Raw genomic sequence first — 14,493 nt, forward strand, 5'->3', positions numbered from 1 at the left:
TTGCTTCTACACATGCAGTCGTTTTAATGTAAGTAATTATTTCTGTATGTTTTTTTTCTTCATTTACATTACTAGGTTACTAATATTTTATTGAAATTTTATTGTGTAGGCCCATAAGAGATGCTTTTTCTTTCAGTAGATCGATGGTGCAAACAAGTTTGACCCCAAGTACCTCCTTTTCGATGTTTGGTGGAGAGGGCGACATCCACGAGAGTACTTCGAGCGGTAGGGTTCCACCTCCTCCTAACCCCCCCCCTCCAATGACAGGCTAAGGAGAAGTATTTAGCCGCAGTTAGACGACTCGAGGAACCTCCTCTATACCATTGCGGAGACCAAGCCATGATAAACCATGATAATACGTTGGAGTTTGTGTGTCCAAACAAGCATAAAGTAAGTGTAAAGTGTATATGTTGAAATGTTGAGCTATATGTGTCATGTACTAATGTCACGTTATTTAGGTGTATTCAATGGCGAAGTAGTCGTTTCAAGGAGTGGTTGTATGGTCCTAAGAACAAATGGCCCGAAGAACCTCTAAAAGCAAAGCAAAAGAAAAAGAAGGGTTAATTTACAAAGCACCGCCAGTTCAAGTGTGAATATGGTGTTAAATCCAACTATGGTCTAGTCCCTTCGGAGCTTGGAATAGGCTATTATTACGGCCATATGATTGACTATGATGAGGATTGATTATTTTTGTAGGTAACTATGAAATCGTATTTTGTTTCTTTTGCTAAGACATATATGATATAATTTATCGTTTGAACACTAGCACTAGGAAATTCAGGTGGGAACGTTATGATGGTCAAGCTACGTTCTTAGGATGAACTGAAGGGGAAGCAAGTAATTGCACGAAAGAGGGGATATGGAACCTGACTACGTCAACCTTTTCGTTAAACATCACAAAGACAAGATACGTGAGTTTGCTAGACAGCGCGGTATTTGTAACCCGATCGACGTTGGGCTTGTCAAATAGGGATTGGAGAGACAGATGACATTAGAGGAGGAGAGGGCAAGGAAGGAGGCAAGGGAGGAGACAAGAGTACTAGATGTAGGTCTTGAACGAGCATGTTGTTTCATTATGTGCCAGTGAGTGCTTGGAAGCCTTTTTCGTTACCTGATTTTAAATGTAATATAGTCGCGTTGCTAACTGATTGCATTTTATACATGAAGGGATTGGATGCGGCGAAGACCATGTTGCAGAGGTGGCTCGTATAGGGTACGAGGAAAAGAAGTTAGATGAGCACAGAAAGTGAGCTGGTCGCACTGTTGAATCACCGATTATATTGTCTGATGAGAGGGACGAGGATGAGGACGACACTGCCAGACTCAGCAAGCTCACCACTCTAGCAGAGGCGAGCTTGCAGGCGGATAAGGTTGAAGACGACACTGGTAGACTGAGCGAGCTCATCGCTCTAGTAGAGACAGGCTTGCAGGCGGAGGAGGCTGAGGACGACACTGGCAGACTGAGCGAGCTCATCGCTCTAGCAGAGGCAGGCTTGTAGGCGGAAGAGGATGATGACGCATTCTTCACTCAGGCCGCAGAGGCCACAGATAAAGCGGAGGCCGCTTACTACAAGCAAAAGGCAGATCAGGGCAATGCAGGTGAGCCTAGCCACAGCAATAGGGTTGTGGTTGAGGATTGATACTCGGGCGACGAGTTGCTTACTCAGTATGTTTCTGACTGAGAGTTTTTTTATTGCGTCGTCTGTTAGTTCCATGCTTTATTAATGATCAATGTAGCTATGTAGTAGAAATTCCATTGTGTTGTCTAATATTCCATTTGAACTACTGATGTATTGTACCCATGTATCATGTACTTAGATTACCCATGATCGATCTTAAGTGATCACATCTGTTTGTATCATGCGTTCAAAATTTCTAAAACGAACGTAATCGGGTAAATTATCTCAAATACAACGCCTTAGCCCACTGGTTCAGCCGCGCCATAGCCCAGGTTCTATCGCGCCAAAGTCCATGGCGTGTCAGTGACGCGCCATAGACCATGGCGCGGGAGTGACACGGACAGGTAACATCCAGCTTCAATTGAGTTGTTGTCGGTGATGTACAAGTGATGCCGCGACCGTGCACAAGTTGAAATGAACATGAAGCAAATAAATGGATGACAAGTTGCCACATAACATTTTCATTGGTTTATGAGTCTACAAGTTTTCGACGACAATATTCATTCGACATAAGTTCGACGTAATGAACTAAGTCCTAGGAATATAAGGATCCCTCGAACGCCTCTTGGAAACCTCGTTGTTCGGTGGAAGAAGGGGGTCGTCGTACTCCACCTCAAGAAGGGGGTGCAGCTGGTGCGGCGTGGGAGGGGCCATCCTATTATAAATTGATAAACAAAGGGTTAGAGTATTCAAATTAACAATATTCAGATTAACATTATGTAGCATTGCAAAATTTAAACTATTTGTTATGCAATACGAACACAATATGAAATCACCTACTGCCCTCGTCTTCTATGCTAGCTAGCCTTATGACCAGATTGTTTGCAAACGGAGCAAAGATTCCTACCACGGGTCTCGTTGAATTCTCCCCCGCTGTATATGTCTTCGTTGTACCCTCTCATAGCGTCCATGTCCCCCTTGAGTCGCTTCTTCTTCCTCCTACTCTTCCCTACCTTCATTAGATCCAGATGCGGCACGTAGTCATAGCCATTATAAGGTAACCACTATGTCGGGTCAAGGTATGGCTCGAAGCTCATCTCCCAAATATTAACGGTGTTCGAACGGAGATACAAGGGTGACATATATGGCAGATCCTAATAGTTGTACCCGCGAACCCTGCAGGCCATGATCATATGAGAGCAAGGGGCATGCATGATCTGAGGGATGTTGCAACTGCACTCTACCTTTTCAAGATCAACTCGGTAGTTTCGTCCACCATAATGTTTGCCATCCAAGCTTGTGCCACCCTTGCCCCGTACACTAAAGATATGGCGGCGGGGTCCATATGGCTCGGCGGTGTGCTGCTTGGCTAATTCCTCAGTCTCCTTCAAATGTTCAGCTCTGGCCTTTCCAAAACGGCCCTGCTCAGCTATATTCCTCTGCGTAAGTTCCCACCTCTTCACAAAAATATTCGTTGCACTTATGAAAGGAGAACTCAACAATTCCAGACACAGGCAACGATCGAACTTCGGTGAATACACGATTGAAGGACTCCGAGGAGTTAGTGGTCATGATGCCATACCTGAAACCCCCCTCGTCATATGCTAACGCCCACTGAGCCTTCTGTTCCATCTGCGCCTCTAACCAGGCCTTTCCCGTTGTATTTACCATCTTGTCTAGTTCTCTCTTTGTCTCCTTGAACTAGTGCTCTGTATGTACACAACATAGAGCCTTTACCTTGTCACATACCTCCTGCTTCTGCTGACGCCGCCAGAAATTAGCGGCAAAGTGTCTCATGCACCATCTATGTACTAGAGGCAGGAACCCATCTATATGCTCAGCTACAGCAATAAGAAGCCCTGCGTGATGGTCCGAGATCAAACATATAGTGCAAGTTAGGCCAAGCACTTGCACACGTAGAAGCCGCATGAACCATGACCACGATTCATTGTTCTCTCACTCTACCAAAGCAAAAGCCATGGGTACTATCTGATCCTCAGGATCAACAGCAGCAGCCATCATCAAGGTGCCCCTATACTTTCCTGTCAGGAAAGTACCATCAATAAGTACGATTGGCCGACAAAACTAGAATGCATGTTCCGTTTGCGCGAACGACCAGAACATACGATAGAGGACATACCTCAATGAGTCCCGAAAAAAACATCCCTCCGGTGTCCACAAACCATTTCAAGCCAGGGTTGTAGTAATGCATTGCACATAAGATGCAGGGCACCCTATTGTACGCTTCCTCCCAAGTACCCCATCGAATCGCTAGAGCAATTTGCTTAGCACGCCAAGCCTTTCTATACGTCACATCATACTTAACGAATCCAGATATGGACTGCTGTAAAGAAGACACCGAGATGTCGTTATTGTCATCAATGAGCTCCAATATACGATGGGCAAGATAACGTGCAGTGAGCTACTGATGATTTTCCTTCCCCCTATTGTCTAGGCAAGTGTGGGGTTTGACAACTTTAGTTATCCTCCACTTGCCATCACTCTATCTCTTTCGTGCATTTAACCTCCACATGCGACCATTTTTACATATCACGTGGTACCTCAACTTCTGATCCGAATGAGTGATGGTGTATGGCCTATGGTGGTACACAGCATAGTCCTGAAGGAAGAGTTTCATCTCTAACATTGTGTTGAATATCATCCCCTTCCTAAGGGTTTCTTTCTTATGGTTGTACAATGAATTCCTACACATCTGGAGACCAGTGTCATAAACTACCACATTCGTCATGCTGACATCCCTATAGTTCGGAACGCCCCTAAAAGGTATGTTCTTGGACCTTAGTTGCTGTGTAAGGTGGTGGTGGAACATACTACTGTGCTTTGCTAATTCTGGCCCATAAATCATAGGGGGTATCATCTGCAGTCAAATCTGTGACTAGTCTACCCTGAGCCTAGACACCATGCAAAACCTTAGTTGGTACTGGTAATGGCATAGTATGAACCGATACTGGCATGGCATCAGCCGGTGTTGGCATAGCATCTGTACCTCCTTGGTTATCATCAGAATTGTCTGAATCACTGCTAACTACATCACCGATCCTGTCCTCCTCCTCCTACTCCTCCTCTTCTCGTTCGAAATCATTCACATCAAAGTCATTGCTTATACAACCTACTACAGTTGAATGAAACTACTCCTGCGTCAACTGACCATCCAAATCCATGTTATCCTGAGTTGCTTCCCCTTCGACCTCTAATTCTTGGTCATTGCCTACAAAACCATCAATGCACGAGTCGTCCTGAACACCCTGCATCCTATACCCATTCTCCACCACCACCTTAGCCATGGGCACATTGGAACCTTAGAGAACCCTAGTGTAGCAGGACCAATGAGTAGGGTCGCGCAAGGGCATGAGGACATAGTGTGCCCTAGTCTTTACAGTATCAAACCTCCCCTTTAGTGTGAAATCACCGTCAAACTTTGCATTCAAACGAACACAAAGGTCATTGAAGCTAGGAGGTTCATCAAACCATTCCAATTCTTCTTCCATATCCTCAAACATACCATCTTCTCTCCTAACACTTTCTCCATACAAAACTCTAACACAACAATCCATCTATAAAAGCATTTCAAGAAACTTCAACAAATCATCGAAATCGTCGTACGTAATGTCTATAGTAATATTAATACATATTCTAACTATAACTATACTACCTAATCTAATATTAACATCTATACAAGGCTAACTACAACAACTAATTAGACTAAATCCAATGTATAACTAGACTCAATAACTGTACTAACTAAACTACCTAACTTTACTACCTATACTAACTTACTATATTATCTATCCTAACTAAACTAACTAACTTTACTAACTATACTTTAATAACTTTACTAACTTTATTAACTATACTAACTATATTAGGGGAATACCTCGCTGCAGCGCGCTAGACCGGGCCGAGAGGCGCGGGCGCAGGCCTCGGCGGGCAGCCGCCGTGCGTGGCCGGAGGGGGTGGCATGCCGGCGTGCGAGCACGGCGGCTGTGCCGTGCCCGGCGGCGGGCTGGCTGGCGTGGGCAGACGCGGTTGGCTAGCTGGATAGCTGGCGCGGGCGGACGCGGCCGCGACGGCCGGTGGGCTCGGCGGTGGGCTGGCACGGCCGGACACGGGCACGGCGGCCAGGTGGCCTTGCTACGCTGCTCGGGCAACGGCGGCTGCTCAGCCACTGGCGGACGCGGCACACGACGGGGGTTTTATTCGGCTCTGCCGCGCCAAGATCAGTGGCGCGGCAGAGCCCTGCCACGTCATCGGTCAGCGATTCCGGTCGCCGCCATGTCAGCCTACCGCCGTGCCACCATGTATGGCGCGGCACAGGCATTTTGGCCGCGCCAGGGCAATAGGCGTGGCCAAAAGTGTTAGTTTAAAAAAACCAACCGTGTTAGGTTTAAAATTATTTTCAAAAAAGTGTTAAAATTAAAAAAAAAATCACATAATCTTGGTGGATGGATTCGCTCGTCTAGGTGAGATCCCCTCCTCGCAAAGAAAACGGTACGGAAATATCCCTGAACCGCATCGTTTTCTACATTTAATTCGATCGAATTTGTATTTTCGGACAAATACGAATTCGGTTTGAAATTCGGAACATCAAATTCGAATTCGGAACGAAAACGGTTATGACACTTTTCCGACCGTTTTCTACTTTTCTACTTAAAATTCGGAATATCCCGAATTCAAAATTCGGTTTAAACCAAATTTGGTCCGCTAAAAGTCCAGCCTTAGAAAAATTATATCTTTTTCATACAAACTCGGACGAAGATGATTTTTATATGAAAATTGTAGCTCTCGACGAGATCTACAACTTTTTGGTTTTTAGTTTTTTATTTGAGGTCTTTTAGATGTTCAAAAAAAATAAACAAAGTTTTAGCGGTATATTAATCGCGTACCAACGTTTGTTGCCTTACAGAAATCATATCTTTCTTACATGGTGTCGAATAGAGATACTTTCTAAGAAAGTTATAGGACTTGTTAATTATTATTCACTTATTAATTGTGATGCACTTGGTTCTATGGGTCAATATTTCGTATTGATTTTTCGTATACCAACCATGTTCGACATAATTCCGCTCGAATTAGTTCGTTTTCGACATTCCTGATATTTCGTAAGTTCGTGTTCATTTTCGTGTCCAGCTTTACCGCTTTCACTTTCGTTTTCGTATTTAAATATAAAGGTAGAAAACGATTAAGAGGTTTTCCGACGGTTTTCATCCCTACTCCTTGGTCCTCTTCTCACTCATCATCTTGGGGAGAAAAGGAGAGGTGCCAAAGGAAAGTGATCCGCGTGTCGTGGACAAGTCAACAAGGCATACGGCAGGCCAGCATTAGTTGGTCGGTGAAATTTGTTTCCACTTCCCCCACAGTTTGCGTCAAAAAAAAATGTTTCCGCTTTGCTCTGTTCCTTTTTCCACGTCTTTAACCTAATTACCTAACCCTAACCTAATTGCCAAAAGAGAAGAGTGATCAACCAGAGTAGGTAATTTTGTAACCTGACAGCTAAATCGAGACCCTCCCCATTCAGCCTCTGTTTGAAATAAATGTAAAACAGAAAAATGTCAGAAAACAGGAACTAGAGGAAGTGAAAAGTGGAAAACTATATATGTGATTGCAAACCACATAAATAGAAAATTTGGACTGTTTGGTTTTCATGAAAGAAATTTGAATTTTCACATTTTTCAAATTTCAATGAACAAAGCATACACTCCTTCAGACCATGGACAATTGCACCTCCTATCCTGAATACAGAAAGAAGCAGCAGCACACAACATAAGCACGTGCTCATTTTGTAGACCTTTGGAGAGTTGCACATCTCTCATCCTAGTGCTATCAACAATCTTTTAGTGGTAGGAGGTGCTTTTCTTTCTATGGATAGAAAACGAAGATGAATTCATTTTCCTCATCCACCCAACACTGGAAAAAGGTAGCCCGTCCCTATCATCTAAAAAGAAGCAATGCACAATTCTGTTTGTTCCCTTATCTAAAAAATACACAAATCTATTTGGAATGGACGAGCCACATTTATTCATGAAACTTTAACAGGGCATGAGGCCGTATGCAAAAGATAGTTCCATATCGAAACCAAAAAGGAAGCAATATACAATTATATCCAAACTGAAGCCGCATTTATTCATGAAACTCTAACGGGGCATGAGGCCGTATTCAAAAGACAGTTCCATATGTAAAGAGATTTTTCCATGCTGTCCTTCAAAGATTGCGTGAAAATAACCTTCTTGTTGATTCAAGGTATCTATTTGTGGAAGAGCAATTAGGCATATTCCTTTATGCAATATCACAAAATGCAAACAATCGAATATTGCAAGATCAATTTCGGCATAGTGAAGAAACAATTAGCCCAAAACAGTGCTCAGCGCGCTTAACACAACTCACATGCAACTATATACGGCTACCTTCTCTACACCATCATCGTATCTTAAAACAACCAAAATTTGCTCCATTACTTCTAGGAAATATATTTTTTATCAAGTCATAATTAATTTTATTTGTGGTTTTGATATTAAGCATAGAACAACCCCATGCAGAACTGTATTGATGCTATTGATGGCACTCACATTCCTATCACAAAACATGATTGTTGCATGTGACTTTGATATAAAGTTTGTGCATGTACATTGTTGACAACCAAAAGTGGTCAAAGTTTATAATGGACTCCACCATAATGTTTCTATCATCAAGATGGTTAGAAAACATATTTGGATCTTATTTGCAGCCCGGACGAAGAAACAACGATTCGGGAGTGCTGACCCAGCCAGAACCGGCCGGCCGGTTCCTAACCGGCTAGGCGGGTTTGGACAAGTTCTTAAAATGCAAGATTAGAATCCACCATTGGGTTCCTCTCGTCGAGCTAATCGAAAAACATATATGGTTTGCCCCGTTCGAAGTCCAGACGAATTAATTATGATTTTTGGAAGTCATTCTGCCCTGAATGCACAGCAGAACCGGCCAGGCCGGTTTGGCTGCAGTAGAACCAGCCAAGCCGGTTCTAGAACCGGCTAGGCCAGTTTTAGAACTGGCTAGGCTGGTTTGCCTGGTTGAAGGCTGCGTAGCCCTGCAAAAACCGGCTAGGCCGGTTCGAGAACCAGCTAGGCCGGTTTGGCTGTGCAAGTCCGAACCAAACACTTTTCAAATTGACTTTTGGATGTAGTTTTGCATAGGAAACTTGGAGATCATGAAATGGATATATTTTCTATTGGGATAAGACCACCCCCGTCTATATATATGAGAGGATCACGGCCGATTGAATGATCAAATACTCAATCGTCAAAAAATACATCTACTACCTAGTTGTACCCTTTTCCAACCATCTTGGTTGCATCTCTCCGCGAGATTCATCAGCGTTCTAAGCGGCCTTGTTGGTCCTAAAACAACCCTAAACGTGCTCCTCCTCGACAGGTCCTCCCGGGAGGTGTTTCTAGGCTTTTATGGCATTGGACGAGCTCTAGATCAGCCCAACCGTTATCTAGATCGGTTTAGTCATTCTTGGAGTTGTTTGCTGCGTGTTTTAGGTTGTGTGCAACCTAAGGGGAGCTAGCCCTTGCTAGTGTGTGTCTTAGATCACAATCTAATGTCAACACATTTTTTGGCAACTTCGCTGGGGAAGAGATCAAATCAAGACAAGAATGGAGGTGACCTCATGAATACGTCCTACGAGGATGATATCCTTTGTCCCACATCCATTTATCAACTCCCATAGGCTCTTCGCAAGGAGTTAGAAGCGGCGAATGCCTCCAATATAGCGGCTGCATTGGTAAGCTGTTCATTCAAGGATCGTTCATGGTGGCTGAACAATTATCGGCATGAAAATTCGTCTCGTGCCGAGGCACACGAGCAAGCCAGAAGGGTCTGCTCGATGGAGTTGGAGATCCACCTAGCTTCAACACAGGGATTATCGATCCTACACATTTCTTCCGAGACGTGTCAGTCAATTTGACCCAGCAATTGACAAGGAGAGAAAGCTAATCAGTAATTTAAGGCGGAACATGCCGGTGTTGCCAGACAGTCCCGAATGTGCGGCTCTGAGAGCTGATGTGGAAGGAGATCGACTAAATAGCCAATTCCAGCATACTCAAAAGAATAAATCAGTTAAAGCTCATAGAGTTGTGGAAGAAAAATAAGTTATCATTCAGGATGGATATCGTTATTTAGATAAATATTAGTCAATGGTAGTAGGATATCAACACTAATCAGTTTATGCTAAGCCAATGACTGCAAGCAACCAAATCCCTTTTTTATATGAAATTCAGCCCATCATCATTTAACCATTTAATAGAGATAAATCAAATGAACATATTAGATCTCATATATCGCTATGACCAGTGGGGTATGAGGTAGAATCATGCAGGCCGTAGAAATAGCAATAAATTCGATGACCCTAACTTATTACTAATATCAGTGGGACATAAGGCAGAATCATGTAGACCGTAATACAATAATAAGATCATAGGGCTAACATATCATTTAACCTATCCTTACTTCAACGGTCTCGTGACGTGAACTGCATATGTGAAAACACTCAATATCGGCTAAAACAACCGATTCAGGCATAGCGCACAATTAAGGTCATGCCCTATCAGGAACAAATCTACCAAATAACGATCCCCACTCCACGGTGCTAATAGTGGGGTATGAGGCAGAATCACACAGGCCGTGATAACGGGCCATGGAATGGTTTTTATTAGTCGGTAGATCTATTCAAGACAAGACATGTTTTAACCGCATACTATGCACGATCAAGATTGACATAAAACAGTCAAAAAAATATAACTCATCGTTTAGGGTGCCGATTAGATCAGTTTAGATTAATAAACGATAGGTTAAATAGGATATAAGGCCGATCTATATCAATCCCAATCGGGCGAAGTGATATTGCTGTAATTAAATAAATAATGAAAGCAATAAGCAATATCGGTAACTTAATGAATCTATCCGAAGGACGCTACCCTTAGATAGAGCCGATAACTTGACCTTAATCTAGTTTGAGCAGTGGAGGTCGACCAGATCGATGCAGCCGTACTTGAACTAGACAAGATTCGATAACTAGCTTATACCAGAGTACAGTGGAGGTCGACCGAATCGATATAGTCGTACGAACAGAAGTATAAGCCATAACGGTACTTACAGACAAGCCGGAGGTCGGCTGGACTGATGCAGCCCTACTCGCTGAAGAACTCGCCGAGATCTACTCTACTCCTACTCCTAAGGGGCGGCCGGAGCCGAAAAAAGTAAGTAACTTATATTTGATTGATTGTGTGTCCTTGATACAATGGTCGGGGATTAATATTTATACCCTGGGCTAATGACGTACAAAACTTGCCTCAAAAGAAATATCTAAACAAAACAAAATACTAAGATACATGGACTCGCTTTCCCTTCTGTACAATCCTTGCTGTTGAAGCTTTCTTGACCGACGCGTCTTTGATTCAATCGGCAATAGTCCTATGCAGACACACCTTGCATAGTATGTATACGAACATGATGTCATCGGCCTTGTATGCGCATATACATGATACGTGTTCTTGCTTTCCTTCACCGTTGATGTGCACTTGGACGTTACAGTCATGTATATGTATATATCTCTTTATTTCTCCCTCTGGCAAATATAAACTTTCATGCAAGATCGAATTGACAATCTCTCTTGGATTTGCTTGCCTTGCTTCTGCTCTATATTCCTTCCTTATCTGATCTGCATGTTGTTGAAGTAAATAACCATGGATTTTTTTCCCCTTTTCATCTTGCTTTTCCCTTGCCTGGCCGAACCTAGAAACTTTTCTCCACAATAGCCCGGTAGTGTGTATGTATGCATGTGCTTGAACATATCTTCATTGGCCTGCATCTTCATCAGGTCGGCAACCAGTATCAAGATGCTTTCCTTGTATAGGCTTGTATACGTGTATACATGCATCGTCCTTAACAGATTAGTAACTATTAACCACTCCAAAACATGTATGCCATATACACGTATATAATTGGACCATCTTACTTGCTTGTACCCAGTCATATGTATGCCAATTTCCAATGATAATTAAATCGGTATGCTTTCCTTTTGGATATTAATATATTGCTCCTGGACCGATTCGTATTTTAGATAGCCCGTATAACGTGATACATATGGAGTCCGGCTGGCTTCTTTTAATTTTCTTCACGTGTATGCAAATTAACTCATGCTCCCAGCTGCCTCTTATCCTCATGTCAAGAGATCTTGGACATCACGCTTCTCTCAAAATATTTTAAAGAATATTCCTCGGCCGGTTCGTAAATATACACAATTAGGAGATCTTTCTTGCATTCAACATCATCGGCCGATCTCTTCCTTTGTAGGAAAAGCTTACCAAATTTTCGTGTAAACACAGGCCCCCTAGTTCGGAGTATGAATTTTCATGCTTCGAACTACTTTCGACCCGACGGTCTTCTTTTCCTGAGCCGATGATATCTTATCGCAATCACTGAAAATTGCATCGGCTCTATCTTCTCTTTGATCTTAATAACTCCAAAATTGATCTTTCTCTACATCTCTGTCCATCTGTTTTAGGTGACTAGGAACTGGCCCCGAGTCTATAGTTATAATAGGCTATCTAAAGGCAATAATCATGAACATCGGCCTCTTTTCTGCTATTGACCATTAATTATCTGTATATGTCATTTGCCGAAGAATATCATGCCAAATCGATTGCACAAATATGAACTATCAGCTAGCAACAAACTCGATCATAGCAGCACAATTTAACCGGCAGTATGGAAATATGCTCAGGTATTCTAGCCGATAGTTTTCTTCCAAAGAGTCGAGGAATTTATTGGCAGTAATATTACTTTATTCCAAACATCACCTACACATGTGAACTTTGAAGTGTCTACCACACCATCTTGGGTGGTTGAGGAATGGAACGGATTAGAATCCAATCATCTTTGCATCTCCTGCTCAGAAAACTTGGGTTTTTGAAAGATTTTCAAATTAAAACATAGCTTTGCTCCTCAAATGATTCTCTCAGATAGCTCAATGTGTATAGTTCCTCGTCAAAGCATTGTTTTGTCATTTCTTATCCTACTTCTAAAAAGCTTATGCGGAGTTTTAGGTAGGGATAAAATATGTAGCGTACTTACCTTACATATATTGTAAGGTCAAATCCTGGATCCAAGGAGAGAAATGTCATACTCTTAGATTAAGATGTGCATGTGTGGGGAATATTTTGTGGCTAACCTAATTCTACTATGCTCTTTGAAATATATTTCTCTCTTATGAAATATTTTTGCGAGAACATGGGCTATCTTTTATCATCTTTTTCTTTTTCCTTCCTTTTTTTATTTTGAACTTCTTTTGTATCCATTTTTTTAATATATTTTCGTATAACCCATGTCTCTCTTTATAACTAATTTTTGAGAGAAATATTATCAAGAACTTGGAGCATTTATTCTAATAAAACCTAACATATTTTGTCTTCTTCCAGTGTAGGAGCAGAACATTTTGAAGTGAATGAAAAACATGTTTTTGCGTATTTCTAGTATAGAAGCAGCACATATATGTGGCGTGTATGTGATCTTATATGTGGCGTGTACGTGATCTTAATCTTGGGAACATGATAAATCTCTCAACAAGGGTCAACAAGACTCGACAAAACTCAACACAGAGCAAGCAGCTTATGTGGAAGGTTTTTAATGAGACTAATATATGGCTCTGGTAGGAAATTCAACATCATTGAGAAGATAAGCTATTGATTTTGAATTTTTGTAAGAAAATTTTCCAAGTACTTTGCAAAAGAAGCAAGGTTTCTTTCATCATATCATATCTCATTTATCAACTACTTAGATAGCATGCTTTCCCTATGATAAACTATTCACAAGTGATAGGAAAAACAAGGAATAAAGAATATGCGAGCCAAGCATAGAAGAGCATGTACCTCATATTTGCATATACGCTTCTCCACTATGAGCCAATGAGCATCTCCACCCAAATTTTATCTTGATATCGGTTGTTGTTCTTGCGAATTAACAGATTCCATATATTTTCATCGTCAGTGTGTATACAACTAGCCCCAGATTGCTCTTCAGTTAATGCTTGCTACTATTCATCATGGCCGAACCATTTATATTCTTGGCTGTAATTTGCTGGACCTATTACCAACAAAAGTAGGAATCGGCCTTCCCTTCAAAACTTGCCCGAATATTTTATTAATCACATTTCCTGTGATCGGCTGTAATTTCATTTAGACGTGCTGCTACTGTGCAACAGCCGACGATACTAACCGATAGAAGAAAACTCAATCCATTGGAAGACAACATCCAGGACGCAGGTCACCGGTAGTCACCACTTGCCCTCATTCTGGTGATCTGACCTCCTGAATTACAATGGTATCCTTAGTGACAACAATGAAGTAATCACGTCAAATGACCTATTCCTGATATCCTGCGAACCAGAATTCCATCTTCTAGAAGATATCCATCTTGTTAACTGCGGATCGGCAGTCTAAAACGTTGGCGTGGGATTCCATGCTAAGCCGTAAGGGGCATGGCAACAGACACTGGGAATCGGCCGATGATCCCAGCTACATCGGCGGTCGGCTCGATCATCCTGCTGCGGTGGACGTCGATGCTGCTGCACCGTTCCGAGAAGGTCGTGGACATGGTGCGACTAAGGTTACCCACTGTGTCGATGAGGCTTAGTGTGGACAACGATGATCAGCACTCATCGCGTTACTCGATCTCTGAACTTCAGTCGAACACCGATAATGATGGACTGCTATCCCTACCCATGGTGTTGCTTATTGTTTGCCGCATGCCTTTGCTTCGTCATGCATTAGCATATCCGATTCCCAAATAAACAATTCTAATCTTACTTCCTTGTACGTAC

Source organism: Miscanthus floridulus, chromosome 4 (genome assembly GCF_019320115.1).
Source record: "Miscanthus floridulus cultivar M001 chromosome 4, ASM1932011v1, whole genome shotgun sequence".
Taxonomy (NCBI): Eukaryota; Viridiplantae; Streptophyta; class Magnoliopsida; order Poales; family Poaceae; genus Miscanthus; species Miscanthus floridulus.